The 19804-nt window shown below is 43.1% G+C and overlaps 1 protein-coding gene and 1 long non-coding RNA gene across 3 annotated transcripts in view; one reads left to right on the top strand and one right to left on the bottom strand.

The window, feature by feature from the left end:
- The window catches only part of KCTD1 (potassium channel tetramerization domain containing 1), a 622936-nt gene that overhangs the window by 242133 nt on the left and 360999 nt on the right, over nt 1–19804 (bottom strand). The gene's annotated exons all lie outside the window — the stretch shown is intronic.
- The window catches only part of LOC126940979 (uncharacterized), a 57393-nt gene that overhangs the window by 19505 nt on the left and 18084 nt on the right, over nt 1–19804 (top strand). The window contains exons 4-6 of one of the 2 annotated variants that reach the window (XR_007721017.1): nt 10569–10737; nt 11112–11163; nt 11729–11878. This is a non-coding gene — a long non-coding RNA (uncharacterized LOC126940979). The remainder of the gene's footprint in view (nt 1–10568; nt 10738–11111; nt 11164–11728; nt 11879–19804) is intronic. The other variant, XR_007721018.1, reaches the window with a different exon arrangement.

Below are 19804 nucleotides of genomic sequence, written 5' to 3'. Positions count from 1 at the left end.
TAGCTTGAGCGAGAGAGGTCAAGCCTGCAGTGATCATAGCTGCAGTGAGCTATGATCACACTACTGAACTCCAGCCTGGGTGACAGAGCAAGATCCTGTCTCAAAACAACAAAAACAACAAAGTACCCCCCACCCCCCCCAAAAAAAAAACACTGAGGAAAACTCTAAAATTATGAAGTACAGAAAGCATCAAGATTCTGTTCAAATTGACTGAAGTCTCTGACTTTCCACACTCTGGGCTCTAATCAGCCTCTTTCCCAAGACTTCCCAGGGTGTTATCCTCTTCCAAATTGGTGCATTCTCCTTAGCGGCCCTCCTTAAACAAGCTACTCTTGCTTTTAGGGACCTCTCTCCTTTCCCTGTTTAAATCCTATCCATCTTTCAAGTTGTAAGACAAATTCTATCTCTTCTAGGATATAGTTTTCTACAACTCTCTCCCTTATTTAGATCCACAGTGTAGCATTTAATTGTTCTGTGTTAGCTTTGTCTTCCTAAGTAGGTCACGTTCTCCTTGAGGGCAAAGATTATGCTTTAGTTTCCCTTGTTGCTCACTTGGAGAGGCTGGGAGTGATAGATACATAGTAGGTGCTGATTAAATATTTGTTGATTGATTCCCTGCAAAGGGGTAGCTGCAAACTAAAGTTAAAGCACTAAACAAACCGAAGCAGTGATCTGAATCTCCCTTTGGGAAGATCCTCTTACAGGAATGGAAAAAATTCTTCAAAGAGCCTTGTCAGCTAATGTTCTTCTTTGAATGCCCTTAATTCTAATGAGATATCAGGTGGGGGTGGCGCAGGGCTGCAGGAGCACTGTTCTCCTTTCCTGTAGAGTTTGGGGTCAGCTGCCAAGGACATTCCAGGAAACAGGGACTCTGGGGTACAGAGGCATGAGGGTAGGATATAAAACAAAAAAGGAAGTGAAATGCTTGTACACTCATGGCTACACACAAGAATGTGTAATGCACGTCTCTTACCCACAAACCGGAATGAAGAGAGGTTTGATCCGGCAGCTAGAAAATAAGAGAGAGAGAGAGAGAGAGAGCACCCTGAGGCTCTTTGGGGCTAATAATATTCTCTAACGCTGGGGAGGGGAGAGCTGATAAAAAGTGCTTGTTTGCACTTAGCAGCACGAAAGGTGACTGAGAATTAGCCTAAGCCTCTGTGCCTAGCCTCTTTACAATGTACTGAAAGTTTCATAGCTCTATGCAGGGCAGAGACTGGGCAGGGTACAATTCTTTACAAGACTAAAGCTTTGGGGCTGTAAGGAAAGGGAAAGGAATGAATGAGAGGCACACTAACAGGGTTGGGATAAATGGGTGCAGGAAGAGAAAAGCTGCTTCTTCCTTTTCTCTGCAGAGATTGAGGATGAGTGGATAGAGGGCTGTGTGAGCACACACACTTCAGAACCTGATGACGGGTAGTGGCTGAGGCCATGCATACAAACATGAAAACCACTGCTATAAGTTGATGTAGATGCATTTCTGATAGCTCAGCAATCTTACTATAAATAGGGAACAGTAGAGGCCTTTCATGGTTCTGGAATTGGAGGCATGAGCTCACTGTCTTGCTTGAGATATTCGAACCAACATCATTTATTCATCTAAATATTCAGTAAAAGTGGAAAGTCAAGGATTCTCAGGTTATGGAAATCAGTGATACCCTCCAACAGAAATAGATATCAACTCTAGTCTTAGAGATGCTAATGAAAAAGTCAAATGATTTGGTGGTCCATTGGCTAACTTTTAGCAAGGTTGCTTATAAAGAATGTCAATTGCTTGTCTATCAGATGGGATGGTCCCTAATGTGGGTGTCGCCATCCTTAAGTGGAATTTTAATTTCTACTCTGGGTCCAAAATATTTCCTTTTGTAAAATAATTCCTTGGAAGTGATAATGGAACATATGAAACACACACACACACACACACACACACACACACACATTCTCTTCATCTCTCCTCTTGGATCTTTGACATTTGCTTCTGCTTAAAATCTCTCAGGATGGTTTCTGTATCTCTTTTTTTTTTTTTTTTTTTTTTTTTTTGAGACAGAGTCTCACACTGTTGCCCAGGCTGGAGTGCAGTGGCGCGATCTCGGCTCACTGCAAGCTCCGCCTCCTGGGTTCACGCCATTCTCCTGCCTCAGCCTCCTGAGTAGCTGGGACTACAGGCGCCCGCCACCGCGCCCGGCTAATTTTTTGTATTTTTAGTAGAGACGGGGTTTCACTGTGGTCTCGATCTCCTGACCTTGTGATCCGCCCGCCTCGGCCTCCCAAAGTGCTGGGATTACAGGCTTGAGCCACCGCGCCCGGCTTCTGTATCTCTTTTTAAGGAGCGTTTTTTCCCTCTGCATATGAGGCTCAACCACAGGTTCTTAAATCTTGTAAAACCACCCATGTCCCATAGGCACAGCTGGGAAGACTGTTGGGTGATTCTAAGAAAGGAAAGCAGGCGAGGAGAAGAGGTTAGGACATTCTTGATGGGAAAAAAGCCATAACCAATGTCTAGATGGTTGAATGTGCAATAAGCTGCCTGCTATTACCCTGGGTTCCCAGGGGATATTCATAGCACAGAATATTCCAGGCAAAGTACTAGTTTGGTTTCACCCTTGCTCTGTTTGGCAGTCCAGCAGTGCATGGTTAGGGGAGGCCTCTCCAGCAGAAGCCACTTTCAGATGTGACTTTTCCTCACTACTTACATTGAGAAAGAAGAGGGCAGAGTAGAGTAGGTTGGAAATCTAAGAGCACAGTGCTCAGAGGAGAGATGGTGGGAGAGAGAACCCAGCCCCAGGCACTCTCCTTTGTGACTTCCAGAGACCGCTAGTGCCACAGTTCTCAAGTGTGCTCTGGGGGGCGGAGGGGGGTCCTCTGGAGGTCCCTTATGACTTCCGGAGTTCACTAGTGCCACAGTTCACTTAGGAACCCTCTCAGGGAATGTGTGAGGCCATCCCTTTTCCAACTGCGTAGTCATGTGAAGCTGAATTTTCTTTAGATATACCACTAAGACAACATATTGCAACAAAGTGAATGCAGAAGTGGATATGAGAATCTAGCTGCCTTTTCTTAACATAGGTGTTAAAGAGACTTGCAAAAATGCAAAATAATGTTACTCTTCTCATAAATTTTTTGCTGAGGAAAATACAGTTTTTTAAGTAGAATAAAAATGCTATTTATGTTATCTATGTGTTATGTACCTTAGCATGTAATGGGTTGATTGTTCTTTTAAAATAAATGTCTACACGAATGTTTAAAGTTTTCTTACTCTTTTAATTTCCCTCCCTCCCTCCCTCCCTCCCTCTCTCTCTCTCCCTTCCTTCTTTCCTTCCTTCCTTCCTTCCTTCCTTCCTTCCTTCCTTCCTTCCTTCCTTCCTTCCTTCCTTCCTTCCTTCTTTCTTTCTTTCTTTCTTTCTTTCTTTTTCTTTCTTTCTTTCTTTCTTTCTTTCTTTCTTTCTTTTCTTTCTTTCTTTCTCTCTCTCTCTCTCTTTCCTTTTTCTTTCTTTCCTTTTCTTTTCTTTCTCTCTCTCTCTTTCTTTCTTCTTTCTTTTCTTTTCTTTTCTTTTCTTTCTTTTCTTTCTTGACAGAGTCTTGCTGTGTTGCCCAGGCTGGAGTGTAGTGGCACAATCTCGGCTCACTGCAGCTTCTTCCTTCCAGGTTTAAGCAATTCTCCTGTCTCCAGCCTCCTGAGAAACTGGGATTACAGGCCCCAGTCACCATGCTTCGCTAATTTTTGTATTTTTTGTAGAGACAGGGTTTCATCATGTTGGCCAGGCTGATCTCAAACTCCTGACCTCAAGTGATCCACCTGCCTTGGCTTCTCAAAGTGCTGGAATTAACAGGTGTGAGCCATTTTAATTTCAAATATCGTCACTAATAATCTACATAAATAAAAGCTCTTTGGGATTCCCAATAATCGCCGAGCGTAAAGGGGCTCTGAGACTAGAGTTTGAGAACCTCTGCCTAAGGAAGAGCTTACAAATTCCAAAACCATGGCAGGAATGGTGATCCTTAGAGAAGACGGATTCATTCTAGGGACATGTTAACTGTAAAAAGATCGACTCTTCCTCTCTGAACCAACAGCCTGTGTCTACTCCCAAGTGCAAGTTCCTGAGAGAGGTACGGCTGCATGCCTGCCAGGGAGTTTCCTTCCTTTACTTCACAGCGCTGCTTGATCACAACATTTTCTTCCTTATTGACTCGAACACAAGGACACCGCCTACCTCATGTCTTCCTTCTTCCTGTGGATGTCCAGATGAAGCACTCCACACTCCTTTGAGTGAGTTTAACAAGGAAGATGTGTGCTTAGTCCAAAGGTTTAATCAAGAAATGAAAGCAGAGACAATAAAGTTTTGGTCTTAGTTCTCCTGTTGGCTTCAGAATGAACATAATTAAGATGATTAACGATCAACTCAGGCCTGAAAAATGAATAACTGTAGGTCGTGTTGCCATGAAGTTACGAAGAAAAAGAGCTCTTCAGTGGTATACATGTTCCTGGCCACTCTGCTTCTTAGGGTGGAGTTAGAGGACTCCCCGCCCTCCTTGCCTGCGAAGGAGGAGGTGCGGCCACACAGATAAAGCTGGTCTGAAAAGAGCATGACTTTATTTGTTCTGGGGCCAGGTGAGCTTGCAAATCCACAAACTCGGGATCTGGCTGACTTAACCACCCAGCACAGGTGTCTCTGGAAAAAGCTGGCCACCACCCCTGGGTAGACCCTTTCACCAGTTAGCAGAAAGGTAGGCGCTGAGTCAACATCACCAAATTATTTTCCCTGAATTTCCCAATTAGATACTTTAGTCTTTCTTTGCATGCAAGGAGTGAGAATGTGCAGACAGGCAAAGTGTGTTAATGCTGGTGCAGCCCCCTCTGCTTGGAAGGAGGCTCAGGAATCAGGTACAAGTCTTATTGCCAAGCACATGCCTTCATTTGTCCAAGGGCCACTGAGTGCCTATCTGTGGCACTGACCTAGTTACAGCTTCTGAAAGAACCTGTCTTAAGCAGGGAGCTTGAACTGGGCACTGGAGGAGCTAGGAGGCAAAGGACCAGCCTGTTCACTGGCTAGAGAAATCCAAGGCTGATATCAGAAATCACATGATAAATACCAGGCAAGAGGGCTGAGAGATGGGCATCAAGGTCAGCCCCGGAGCCATGAGCTCCTTACATATGTGAGGAACTAGAAAGGGGTGGTGTTCCAGACAGTCGTCTTGCTCCCTGGCTTCCACACTCGCAGCCTACCTCTGGGAGCCGGCGGGGTGTTTTATACACAGATGAGTAAGGTTTGCTAACAGGGCTAAGGATAGAGTGATCAGAGTTGTGTTTCACAAAGATAATTTGTTAGGTATCTACTACATGCTAGATGCAGGTACTAATCCAATATTGTACCTGAGTTGCTAAGATTGCAACTTCCCAAGACCCCTCCCTTTCTGGGGGACAGAGTTAGGGCACTTCGTAATCTTCCTCAGCATCCATGGTAACTTGGCTGCTGCCATTGCTTTGGTCGCAGCTGTGGCCGACTGTAAGCTTCTTTTATGTGGATATTCTGCTCTGTTCTTCCTGTACTTCTGTTTCTTGTGTGGCTGCCTTTCCTCATGGCCAGTCCTCTTTAACGCACCACTACTCTAGGTCCAGCATTCTTTTTTATTTTTTATTGAGATGGTGTCTGGCTCTATCACTGAGGCTGGAGTGCAGTGGTATGATCTTGGCTCACTGCAACCTCCATCTCCTGGGTTCAAGCAATTCTCCTGCCTCAGCCTCCTGAGTAGCTGGAATTACAGGTGTCCACCACCATGCCAAGCTAATTTTTGTATTTTTAGTAGAGACGGGGTTTCACCATGTTGGCCAGGCTGGTCTCAAACTCCTGATCTCAGGTGATCCACCTGCCTCAGCCTCCCAAAGTGCTGGGATTACAGGAGTGAGCCGCCATGTCAGGTCATGGTCCAGCATTCTCAAAGCTGGAGGGTGTCCCTCCTCATTCCAACTAATTGCAACTCTTGGGCGATCAAAGAGTCTTGCTTATTGTGTTTGGTAGTGGTTTCTGCCGAGACACTTGGGGAACGGGTTCTCCAGAATCAGAGCAGCTGGGTTTGTAAAGGGCAATTTTTGATGGCACAGCAACTTGCTGAGGGAACAGCAAGAATTCTTGAATTCTTCACTCACTCTGAACCAGGGTCTGAAGGTGGATCATGTGTACAGTGACCACATAATTTGTGGTCCGAGCTGAGATGATTTTGAGAATGAATGGAAGTGCTATGAATAATGACACCAGTGCAACAGGGGTCCCTGAGATTGCCGTTCTGTTCTTCCTCACGTGTGCCTGATCTTTTTAGGGGTAGTGTTCAGTGATTAGTCTGACAGTTTCTTCTTCCTTTTTCTTTTTTTGGTTTAAAGACAGAGTCTCACTCTGTCACCTAGCCTGGATTGCAGTGGCACAATTATAGCTCACTGCAGTCTTGAATTCCTGGGCTCAAGCAATCCTCTCATCTCAGCCTCCTGAGTACTTGGGACTACAGGCAAGCCACCACCACACTCAGCTAACTTTTAAAAATTTTTTGTAGAGATGGGGTTCTGCTATGTTGCCCAGGGTGGTCTTGAACACTTGAGGACTGAGCTCAAGCAATCCTCCCACCATGGCCTTTCAAAGTGCTAGGATTATAGGTGTGAGCCACAGCACTCAGCCTGACGGTTTTCTTATGTTCTCCCAGGAAAACCTAGGAAGTTCTCATGTGAATCCCATGCCTGCTGAACTGCTCAGATAAAACAAAAATAGTAGCTAACATTTATATAGCACTTACCATATGTTAAATACTGTTCTGTGTGTTTTGCATTTGTTAGCTTATTCAATCTTCCCAATCCCGTGAGACTGGTATTCTATTTTTTTTTTTTTTTTTGAGACGGAGTCTCGCTCTGTTGCCCAGGCTGGAGTGCAGTGGCCGGATCTCAGCTCACTGCAAGCTCCGCCTCCCGGGTTCACGCCATTCTCCTGCCTCAGCCTCCCGAGTAGCTGGGACTACAGGCGCTCGCCACCTCGCCCAGCTAGTTTTTTGTATTTTTTTAGAGACGGGGTTTCACCGTGTTAGCCAGGATGGTCTTGATCTCCTGACCTCGTGATCCGCCCGTCTCGGCCTCCCAAAGTGCTGGGATTACAGGCTTGAGCCACCGCGCCCGGCCCTTGGTATTCTATTTTTGTTTCCATTTTACAGATGGAAAAATAGGAACACAGAGGTTAAACAGCTTGTCTAAGCAGCAGAGCCAGGATTTGAACCTAAGAGGCTCCAGAGCCTGTGCATATGAACACTGCACCGTGCTGCCTCTGCCCCGCAGCCTTATAATTTAGTTCCAACCAACATTTATCGAGGACCTGCTATGTGCCTGGATGTGTGCTGGGTACTAGTGATGCCAAGTCTAATGGACATGATGCCTTCTATGGTTCAGTTCCCTATCAGGGAAGATGAATGAGGCCTGCCCTTGTACTGGGAAAATAATCTCTAGGGTGTCCTGTGGGCAAGGCCAGCTGTACCATCATGCAACATGCAGATTTACATTCAGCTCACAGGTTATCGTATTTGGATGGCTACTGCTGAATGACCTTAGTTCTCAGTTCTCAGACTTCTGCGTTATGGGTTGTCCTTTGAACCCATAATTAAAATCTTTCAATCAGAGGAAATGCTCCCAAAGCACTGTGCACTATTTATGAAACTACCAAGGGAATGTTCTCAGTAGACAAGGAAGGTTAATGAGAACACACTGGTGGCTTCGTTTGTGACTGCCTCTTGGCAACCCCATGCTGTTACCCCCATCTTGTTTTAGAGGTACACCAAACATCTTGTTTTGGGGACTTTGCAGAAAGAAGAGGGGAGCAGACTGTCCAGGGACAACAGTTTTTCCATTTATTTCCTTAAGAAGTACGATGTATAGGATGGCGATGTGCAATTCTGACTACCTTACTATGGTTTCTTCTAAGAATTCATGATGTTGAAACACAGGCGTTTGAATAAAACAAGGGGAAGGTTTTCATCTTGGCGAGGTACAAGAGCTTTTTTTTTTTTTTTTTTTTTTTTTTTTTGGCACAAGCACATCTGTGAGAAACAGAGCGCTTATTGTTCAGCATATCAGGGCTCTGTGCTGGTCAAGGAAATGCTGATGAAGTACTTATGCTCAGTGGAGGGGTGAGGAGTGGGAGGTCCTCATGAGATGGGTTTATTTAGCCTGCCCTTCCAGACAGCCTTCCAACCGTGTAAAGACGATGGTGTATGTGTGCATGCCTGTGTGTTTAAGATTAGAAAAATTACAGAAATGTACAAGAAGCCCTCATGCCCTGACTGTCCCTAGTTCATGGAATTGTTTGCCTGCTTTGGTTCACACCGTGCTGCACTATGTACAAAGCGCACGAACATACCCTGTCTCATCCAAGATTGTTTTATTTGAAAAACTTTGAAGGAAGTTAGGATGTTAAAACAGTGTGTTTCCAAATAGGGCATTTCTCAAGCACGGCTTTCCCTAAATGAAGGAGTATGTAGTGTGTTGAAGCTAACTTGTTATCAAACCAAGTTGACCATTGTTCATTGAGTGCCCATCTGATGAGGGTCCGTGTATTGAGCACTCGGCAGGGGTTGGGGATTGGCTGGTGATTAAATGGATCATACCACCTTATACTGACTCACGGAGGTGGGTGATCATTAGCCGTTTTACAGATGGGGAGAGTGAGACTCAGAGAGAGTAGACAACTTTTTCTAAAGTAGTAGAACCAGGATCCAAGCCCAAGCTGGTCAGGCAGCAAAAACTAGACATGGGACTACCATGTTTTCTCCTGCACATGCTGAAGGGACCTTTAGATGAAGTTCCCACAGATAGGTTCACATTCAAATTAATGAACTTTACACCTGGGACTGGAAATTCCTAGAGGATTGGGTAAAGTGTGTGTGTGTGTGTGTGAGAAAGAGAGACAGACATTTGCTAATACAGATTAAACATAGTCATAAATTTTAATAGATTTATTCTCCACACTTTATTTTATTTTATTTTTGAGGCAAGGTCTAACTCTGTCGCCCAGGCTGGAGTGAAGTGGTGTGATCATGGCTCATTGCAACCTGGACCACCCCAGGCTCAGGAGATCCTCCTTAGTAGCAAGGACTACAGATGGGCACCGTCAAGCCCAGCTAATTTTTTTTATTTTTTATTGTGGAGACAAAGTTTTGCCATGCTGCCTAGGCTGGTCTTCAACTCCTAGGCTCAAGCAACCCTCCCGCCTTGTCCTCCCAAAGTGTTAGAATTTCAGGCATGAGCCATCTCACCTGGCCCTCCACAGTTTATTATAACATTTTTCATACAGACAACAAAGTTGAATGAATTATATAGTGAACACATATACAATGGAGTGTCTGCTATTAATATTATACTAAAGCGATTTTTATCTAGCTATTATCAATCATCTATTTATCTCTCTAATTTGTCTATTCATCTATCCATCTATGAGTCTGTATTTTTGATGCATTTCAAAGTAAATTGCAGACATCAATACACTTAACCCTAAGTACTTCATAATGCACATATATAACTAAAGTTTAATATATGTTTACAGTTTTTTTTTCTTTTGATGTGGGATGTACATGCAATGAAATGCACCGGTCTTGAGTACATATTTACAGAGTTTTGATGAATACTGTGTAACTCAAATTTCTCTCAAGATATAAAATGTAACTATCACCCCAGAAGGTTCCCTCACACCCTTTCCCAGTCAATTTCTGCCTCTCTCCAGCCCCACCCCTCCAGAGATAACCACTGTTCTGACTTTTCCACCAATGACTCTTTTGTGTGAGGCTTCTTCCATTTAGTATAACGTTTTGACATTTATCCGTATTGCTGTGGGTAATGTTGTTTATTCCTTTTACTTGCTGATTGATATTTCATTGTATGAATATTCTATAGTTTGTTTATTTATTTTTTTGTTGATGGACTTTTTCTAGTTTTTGGATTTCATGGATAAAGCTGTTCTGAATATTATTGCATAAATCTTTTCGTAAATATATGTTTTTGTTGCTCTGGGTAAATGCCAAGAAGTAGAATTGTTGGGACAAAGGGTAGATACACGTTTATTTGTATAAGTAACTATCAAAACTTGGCACAGTGGCTCCACCTTTCCAGTCCCACCAACAATGTATGGTATTGCTCCACGCCCCTGTCGGTGTTTAGAGTTATCTGTCCTTTTTAATTTAGCCATTCTGGTAGGTGTCTAGGTAGAAAATTGATGTTGATGACAATGGCAATAGTTATGATAGAGTGATAGATACCTCTCTGTAGCAAATTGCTGTCGATATTCCTTAGATTTCACTTGGAAGCTCATCATTTTGGCTATTGGGTCTGCTCTTAACTCTCTAAGTACCCACTCTAATGTTTTCTGATTGACAGATGGAAGTGCTCCCGGGCAGTACTGATTTTCAGGCTAATGCTCCTACTACAATCAGCTCACTTAGGGCTTCTTTGTGCAGTCTGGATGTCAGCTTTAACCCTTTGACAGTTCTTCGCTTTACTTCTTTGTCAGACAAACTTCTTAAGCCAGATTGCAATTTCTCTTCTTTTTCAGAGTTTTCACCTGGCAAAACGTTCATGATTTAAATGTCAAAAGAGGCAGACTCCAAATAAAATGCTGAACAAACAATTTTGAGGACTTAGACCTTTCTTTTCTGCCATTCTACTGCCATACTACTTCTCAAGCTGCTTCTGATTCCCAGAGAATGGGATGGAAAAATGAGGTAGGGGTTGGAAGGACGGGCCTCTGCTCTTACGTGTGCAGCTATGCTTCTGGGTCTCTTCATTCGTGTTGATTGGATGCCTTGAATTTCTGGGGCCTCAGTTTCCTCACTTGTAGAACAGGGCGGTTGGAAGAAATGGCATTTAGGACTTTCTTTCTGAAATTTCAAAACTAACTTTCTATGTTGTTAGAAGTTAAGAAATTTCTTAAAGCTTGGAGGTGAAGATACTGCTTTAAAAAATTATAAGTAATTCTTTAATATTTCCTACACCTTCTCCAATGGCTTAATAATAACCTGATATATTCATGGAAACAGGTCTCACTTTTATATTTTGATTTAAGGGTTTCCTTAATTATGCCATTTACTGTTTTCAGATGCTGCAGTTTCACTCCGGTAGGATTCAGTCTCAAACTGCAGAGGTACTTGGTAAGCTGGTATTTATTTTACATTTGTTCTGGGATTCTTTCAGACAGACTGGATGTTTGCACTGGACTCATTGACTTTTTCCCCACCACTTACATTGTCATTCTATGCTATTCAGTTGTATTTTATAATTGGGTAGTTGCAGTGATGAGAAAGAAAAGTATGAGAAATGATGTTCAGGTGGGCTGCAGTACTCTGTCTGTAGGCAATCATTGTGAAGCAGGAAAGAAGGGGATGGGAATAGCTGGAGAGAATTGGCTTAAGGGGAAATAGCCCAAATCTCAGTTAAAACAAGATAAACGTGGAAGAGATAGAATCTCCTGATAAAGGTGTGTTCCCTTGCACTGCCACTAATGCGCGGGAGCATTAAATGTGCGGGAGATTTTCTGGGGTTGTTATTCCCTGCAGTCTCAGGAAGAGAAAGTATCCCGGTCACAGAGGAAACCTTCAACTACAGACAAACCACAGTCCCCAAATCCTTTCAAGCTATAAGGTTTCAAGCACGAAATTCTTGAGCAAACACACCAGGTGCCTCTCTGCATTGATTGTGATTTTTGGTGCTAAACAGAGAGCATTGCAGATGATGCTGAAGGTCAAATGAAGGTGGAGAAACCGCAAAACAGCACGACGCACCACCCAACTGCAAGCTAATTGGGAAGGAAATGGTTTCAAACTGACAGACTGTGGCCTGATAACCGAAATCTCATAGGGACAAAAGGTTCGTGTCATTTAAAGGGGTAGCTTTGCCTATTTAAATTGTGCAAACAAAAGAAATGAAAACCCCCTCCTGGGATGGGAAGTTCTATTAGCAGATATTACCATCCTTGCTTTTATGCCCTCCTGTGTCACAAGCCCTGAACATGTGCTGCGTGTCCTCAGGCATTCATTGGTTAATTTACTTATTCAAAGTAAGGCAACAACAACAAAAAAGCAACAGAAAAACCCCAAACAAATTACATACTGGGGCACAGACAGCATTAAGATGCAGTGCACAGTTTTGATATGTGGGCTTTTAAAAGAAATGTGTTTGGTCTGAAATTGTACATATGTTAAACTCTGGAGAAAGTAAGACGCCTCCTACAGTGGTTCTTCTGGGAATTAAAAAAAAAAATTCTTTGAAGGTATGACTGTATTGAGAACCAGGGGTATTTGATATATAATATCAGGTACTCCATTGTGGCCAACAACAGTCAGTTTGGACTTGACTTTAATCAATGTTCCAGTAAAGGCACAGGAGAAGGCCAATTTTTCTATCATATGGATATGGTAGAAGTTAATTATATACTTAATTATATCCTTTGGTTTTGAAGTTTTTATGGAATTACTTCCAAAATAACCTTGTGTAATATATTCCCTTATATTTTAAAGCTGAGTTGTAATGAGTGAAATAATACAAAATAATTAATATTTTAAACTTGGCATTCAGTTGAGTCTTCAAAAGAAACCATTTGACAAGCTATGATGACAATACTTTGGGGTTGACAAGGCCTACATTTTGCTAATGGGAATATTAAAGTGTAGAAAGATTAATGAACATATTCATGTCATGAGAGAAGCTGAGGTAGGGTTCCAACCAACCTTTTTCTCTTGTCTCAAAGATTAATTAATGAGTTTTTTTCTGTCATGGACTCTGATAGTACCCGTGTATTTTGTGTATCTTAATGTACTTATTAGTTCAGCATCTGTGACATCATAATATTTAACTTTGGTTTGATGACAAGTACTTGTGTTTGAAAGAAATAAATATGAGCTAGAGTAAGAAAATGGTAAATTCACAGTTACTTCCCATTTTATGCTTCCGAATGGAACATTCTTTCCAGAACAATGCTACTACTAATATTAATAAAAACAACCTTAAAGTAAAAAAAAGACTTGTTGCTATTGTAAAAAAAAAATTGACACAATTTCCTTTGTGATTTATCTTTATTACATAATCATTGCTTCACAAGATTTCCCAAACTTGAGAGCATTAGACTCAAGAAACCCAAAGTAACCTGTAATATTTATTGTATTTAAAGGACTTTCCCATCCAGTTTAGCAGGCATGACAGGTCCATGGCACTTATGGGAAAGCTCTGGTCCATTTGAAGTTATCAATTGACCTACAGAACATTTAGAAACATACCAGTGATTGGTAAGTAAGCTTTTCTTAGGTAGCTATGATTTGGATGGCTGGCATGTGAATGCTAGCATTCCCATGAGAAATACGGGTTACCAGGCAAATTGAGTTTTATTAAACTCTGAACTCTGGGATGAGTACCAACTCTACATGCAAAAAAATAGTTATTTGAGGGAAAACTTTCCTGTCCTAAATTTCTCTCCTACCAATTTATCATAGTAGCAGAAATGACCAGTATTCACAGCCATTTCTTTGGTTTAAGGCTCTCTGTCCAGAAGGTCTCTATTAAAATGCAAATATGTTACTCAGAAAGGGCTACTCATCAATCCATTTGCACTTCAAGAAGGATTAGTTTATCAGATCAGAGGAGAGAAAATAAGACCCCAAGGAACAGGAGATAGAAAGCCTAGTCTGATTGGAAAAGAGGCTGGGTAAAGTATTTTCAACAGGCCCTTTGCTGTCTTGACTATGGGGCCTTTGTGAATTTATCTTCTATTGCTTTAAATACACCCTTGCTGCCATTGAAATTCAACTCTGCCTCAACTGTCCACTTCAATTCTTACCTTTTCTCTGCAGTATTTTTGAGCTACCTAGAAAGAAGTAAGCTCTCCTCCATCTGATTTCCTCACGTTCATTACCTGTATCATTCATTAGTCAAATCTTGTCTTTGGGCTGGTGTGATGGCTCATGCCTGTAATCCCAGCACTTTGGGAAGCAGAGCTGGGAGGATCTCTTGAAGACAGGAGTTCAAGGTTGCTATGAGCTGATTGTGCCACTCCAGCATGGTTGACATAGCGAGACCCTGCCTCTAAAAAAAAAAAAAAAAAAAAAAAAAAAAGAGACAGGTGCAGTGGCTCATGCCTGTAATCACAGTGCTTTGGGAGGCCGGTGCTGGAGGAGCACTTGAGCCCAGGAGTTTGAGACCAGCCAGGGCAACATAGTGAGACTCTTGGCCCTATTTTTTAAAAATTTAAAAAATGAAAGAAGTAAAAAAGAAAAAAAAAGAAAACAAAAAACCCTTATCTTTGTTGTAGACATTCTTTCATTTGTACGCATCTTATTCACCAACTTTATAGTCAGCTCCCAGAGTGCTCAGGAACCAAGTTAGTGATCTGAGGGACGAGAGAGGCTAACTTGGGTGAGAGCGGAGAGCAGCGACTGCTGCCTGTTCCTGAAGTATCCTGGGTTCTGTCATGATGCTTTTACCTGGATTCTTCCCTTTACCTCTTTCCTTTGGATTAGTGACTTTCTGGCTTTGGTTTTGGTTTTAATGTTCAGGTAGTCCTTAACCCCTTGATCCAGAGGCCACACACACTGTTACTTGTCAAGGCCTGAATCACTGCAGAGCCATTTTGCTAGTAGGGTGGCTGTTCCTTCATTCTGGTAGGCAGGTCTGTGCAATGAATGGATGCAGGTACCAGTACCACTCTGGGAATCACTATACCTCTTGCTCCTTGGTCATATAAAGGGGTATTCTGGCTCTAGCAGGACACTAGGTATCAGGTTCTGGCTTGCAGGTCAATGCTGTGACAGAATCATGTCATTGGAAAATAATCCAACTTCTGGTTAGCAGGTATAGCGACTCAACCAACCCAAGGCCTGGTTTAAAAAAAAAAAAAAAAAAGTGAAGATTAGGGACCAGGAGACAGGAAGATCAGTCAGCTGGTTACAAAATTCTGGGATGCAATAAGCTTTGATGGGAAGCCTGTGTTGTTGATGCATTGTTTTTAAAATTTCTTATCTGGGTCATGTAGCCATGGCCCTCTTCAGCTGATTATATAGTAAGCTGTTGATACCTTATACTTCTTGATATTCTGTTAGATCACTCAAGATTGTTTGGTTGCATGCAAGACAATGACTTGGGTAACCTAACTAAAGAGAACATTTAAGGGCTTTGTAAATAAAAAGCTAGGGATAAAATTTTAGATGCAGCTTAATCCAAGACTCCAAATGCCATTAGAACCATGTCTCTCCCATTTTCGCTTCTCCTCTCTTCTGGGTTGACGTTATTCTCAGGCCCAAAGATAAACACCATCAGTGTCTGGCTTAGGTGGTTCTTACAGCACATGGTTGTGTAGCAGAAGGAAAATACTCTTTGTCACTCTCACTCTTCATAGCAATCCCTAGAAAGGGCTCTCATGGGTCTTACTTGGGTCACATAGTTGTCTATGCAGACAGGCCAGCCTGACTTGCAGGTCTACCATTTGCTGAGGACACTGTTTTCTTTTTATTGACAACCCTGCCAGAGCTGCAGGGAAGAAGGAAGAGGCAGTCTTACAAAGAAACTGATATAGGGAACCAACAAAGTAACAATGTCCAAATCACCCCACAAATGCCTTCACCTTATAGGTACTTAACTAATGTGTGTTGATAATGACGATGAAGTATTTGCAGGAAAAGCAAGACTAGGGATCCAAAGAGGGGGATTCTGGGCATCTGGGGGCACATGAGGGTGCTGCTGGGGGTGTGGGAAAGGTCAAGGGCACTGAAAATGAGAAAAATTTTGCTCCAAAAGGAGGCTGGGAGCTAGGCACCTGTAATCCTATCACTCTGGGAGGCTGAGGTGGGAATTCGAGACCAGCCTGGGCAACCTAGTGAGACCTGTTTCTACAAAAAAACCAACCCAACCCAAACCAAAACAACCAAAAAGAGGCTTGGGTGAGGGATGTTGCTCATAGTGAAGATCCAACCTTTTTAATTTCACACTTTTGCCTGTGGCTGACGCTGACTGACAGGAAAGTATTTGCTGAGCCAAATGACTCTATAAAGATAACATGCTTTCCAGCAATTTCCTTTTTGGGGGGATGGGGTGACATGGCACACTTCCTGGTTTTGATAAATCACCCCAGATAGCAGGAGGCTTTCGTTTGCTTATATGCTAGATCAATTTAAGGTCTCAAACTGTGTATTATAATTAGCAATGCAAACCTCCAGAGAATCATCTCTTACTCTAAAGAAAATATTGTGTTGATCTAGTAGAGTATTCTCATAAGCTTTATTTTTCCTCATCCCTTTACTGAGTTCTTTAGATGTCCAAGCTGACTGAGAAAGCTACTCTTTAGAAAGTAGAATCTGATGTTGAGATCTCTTTATTAATAAGCGTAGGCCCAATGGTTGCAGAATTCTCTTCTATGTTTAATGGCCCTTTATTAATTAGTCCTCAGCATCATAGAAAGAATAAAAATCAGACTATGGTTCTATGGGAGGAAGAAAAATATCTGTTGGGACAATCTGAAGTATTGAGACTCATTTTTTTTTTTTTTTTGAGACAGATTCTTGCTCTGTCGCCTAGGCTGGAGTGCAGTGGCGTGATCTCAACTTACTGCAACCTCTGCCTCCTGTGTTCAAGCAATTCTCCTGCCTCAGCCTCCTGAGTAGCTGGGATTACAGGCGCCCACCACCACGCCCGGCTAATTTTTTGTATTTTTAGTAGAGAGGGGTTTTCATCATGTTGTCCAGGATGGTTTCGAACTCCTGACCTTGTGATCCGCCCACCTCAGCCTCCCAAAGTACTGGGATTACAGGCTTGAGCCACTGTGCCTGGCCTTTTTGTTTGTTTGTTTGTTTGTTTTTTGAGATGGAATCTTGTTCTGTCGCCCAGGCTGGAGTGCAGTAGCGCGATATCGGCTCACTGCAAACTCTGCCTCCCAGGTTCAAGCAATTCTCCTGCCTCAGCCTCCCAAGTAGCTGGGATTACAGGCATGCAGCACCACACCTGGCTAATTTTGTATTTCGTGTTCACCATTTTAGCCAGGCTGATCTCAAACACCTGACCTCAGGTGATCCGCCCGCCTCAGCCTCCCAAAGTGCTGGGATTACAGGTGTGAGCCATTGCACCTGGGGCCTCACTTCCCTTTTGTTGGAGCTCTCGGGAAAGTGGACACTTACTCTTCTCCACCAGTTAAAAGTAAGAGTACGTTCTGGAATGGGGTGAGTCCGCATGAGTGCGGAGCCAATCTGGAGGAGGGCAGAGTCAAGAGATAGAGAAAGGGACACTGAATCTTTGGTGACATTTTTGAAGCCCGGATCAAGCTTTCCTAAAGTCTACTTCTGTGTGCTAATTATGTTCCTTTTTCATAAGCTAGTTTGAGCTGGTTTTTCTCTTACTCCCAATCAAGGGTTCTGATAGTCACAACATCTAACAATAGCCTTCACCCATCAAACAGATGCTATAATGGTGAGGAATGGTTTCGTGAGTTAAGACCGCTAAGATAAGCATTTGAGGTCCAGCATTTATTTTCCCCTAATGATACTCGTCGCTTTTTCTTGACTGTCATATCACTAGGGGCCCATTCTGTGTGAACCTGCAAAAAAAAAGACCTTAATTAGTGAAATTTCATATCTAGGTTGCAGTGTGTTCAGAGAGGACTGGGCTCGACGCAGGCGTTAGGAGAAATGTATATTGGTCATCTTGAGTGTAGAATTTCCACAAATAAGAGCTGACTCTACAGAAGCAGTGTGCTGGGTTAGAAAGAGCCCTGGGCAGGAGGCAGCAGAGAATGGGGTTGTGCCTCTATTAGCTTGTGACTTGGGGATAAGGAAGTTAAGTGGCCAGGGTTCAGCTTTCTCATTTATAAAACGAAGGGCCTGAGTGAAATGGTTTGGAAGATCCTTCCAGCTCGGAAGATGTATGACTTAATGAACTGAAGCACCCAGTCAGCCCTTCCAGGGGAGTAGGAAGCTTCTCAGCCTCCTAGGATGCCCCTAATGTGGGGCGCCCCGTTGGGAGGAGGTTTCCAGTTTGCAGTGACTCACTTCAGAATGGGTAGACTGAGTAGTAATGGGCTTTACATCTGCATTCAGTGACTGCTCGATTTTTAATTTACTTTAATTTATATTATTTTATTTTTCATTTTTTTGCGACAGGGTCTCACTCTATTACCCAGGCTGAAGGGTAGTGGTGCGATTATAGCTCACTGCAGCCTCCAGTTGCTGGGCTGAAGCCCAAGATTAAATAGGCAGCTGCTATTTTATGAGGAGAAAAAGTTACTGTGGGTGAACACACTTCCCTCATTCGTTAATTTGAGGCAAAGAATCTGAAGGGTTAGCCCATTGGAAAGAGCACTAAGACTTGTCTGAAGTCAAAACACAAGTGAGTGCCGAGGGTCCCTGACACTTTGCCCAGGGCCGGCTCAGGACAAGGACAGATAGCCTGGGGCTGGCTGTCACTTGCTTCTAGGCTCTGCTGAGGGCTGCCCTCCTTGCACCTGTGCATTAGCAATGCTGGGTCCCCCCAGAGTGACATCCTTGCTGTGAGCAGCAGAAGCAGCAGGAGCTGTCAAAGGTGCTCTTCAAGGAGGCATTTTTTTTTTTTTTGAGACAGGGACAGGGTCTCGCTGTGTCTTCTAGGTTGGGGTGCTGTGGTGAGATTGCATGATCATAGCTCAGCTCACTGCAGACTCAAACTACAGGGGCTCAAGTGATCCTTCTGCCTAAGCGTCCTGAATAGCTGGGACTACAAGCAAGAGCCATCATACCTGTCTAGTTAAAAAAAAATTTTTTTTTTACAGAGATGGGGTTGCACTATGTTGCCCAGGCTGGTCTCAAACTGCTGGCCTCAAGTGAGCCTCCTGCCTCTGCCTCACAAAGCGCTGGGATTATAGGTACGAGCCACCATGCCCAGCTCTTTTGTTTTTTCTTTTTAAGGACTGTGTTTCTTCTTCTTCTTTTTTTTGTTTGTATAAATTTAAAGGGTAGGCCAGGCGTGGTGGCTCACGCCTATAATCTCAGCACTTCAGGAGGCCGAGGCAGGTGAATCACTTGAAGCCAGGAGTTACCAGCCTGGCCAATATGGTGAAACCCTGTCTCTACTAATAATAAAATACTTAACCAGGCTTGGTGGTGGTGCATGCTTATATTCCCAGCTACTGGGGAGGCTGAGGCAGGAGAATTGCTTGAACCCAGGAGGTGGAGGTTGCAGTGAGCTAAGATTGCACCACTGCACTCTAGCCTGGGCGACAGCGAGACCCTGTCTCAAAAAAAAAAAAAAAAAAAAAAAAAAAAAAAAAAAAAATTAAAGGGCACAAGTGCATGTTTGTTACATGGATATATTGGGTAGTGGTGAAGTCTGAGCTTTGAGCTTAACCATCACCCCAATAGTGTACCTTGGACCCATTAAGTAATTTCTCACGGTTTACCCCACTCGCACTCTTCTGTGTCTCCAATATCTATTATTCCACACTCTATGTCCATGTGTACACATTATTCTTTTTTTTATGGCTGAGTATATTCCATTCTGAGGCTCTTCCTGGGCTGTGACTCTCAGGGTGGCAGGATGCAGGATCCTTACCAGCATCTTGATTCACCACAGCCCATTCATCTCACTTTTTAAATTGAGATATAATTTCCATACTGCAAAAGTCACCACGTTAAAGTGTACATACAATCCAGCAGTTTTAGTTTATTCACGAGACTGTCTGATCATCAGCACTATCTCATTCCAGAACATTGTCATCATCCCAAAAAGAAATCTTGTACCCACTAGCTGTCATTCCTCCTTCCTGCCCTGGCATCTGCTAATTTACTT

The sequence above is a fragment of the Macaca thibetana genome, chromosome 18 (genome assembly GCF_024542745.1).
Source record: "Macaca thibetana thibetana isolate TM-01 chromosome 18, ASM2454274v1, whole genome shotgun sequence".
Taxonomy (NCBI): Eukaryota; Metazoa; Chordata; class Mammalia; order Primates; family Cercopithecidae; genus Macaca; species Macaca thibetana.
The sequence above is the reverse complement of the archived record's forward strand: the minus strand, read 5'-3'. Positions and strand labels throughout refer to the sequence as shown.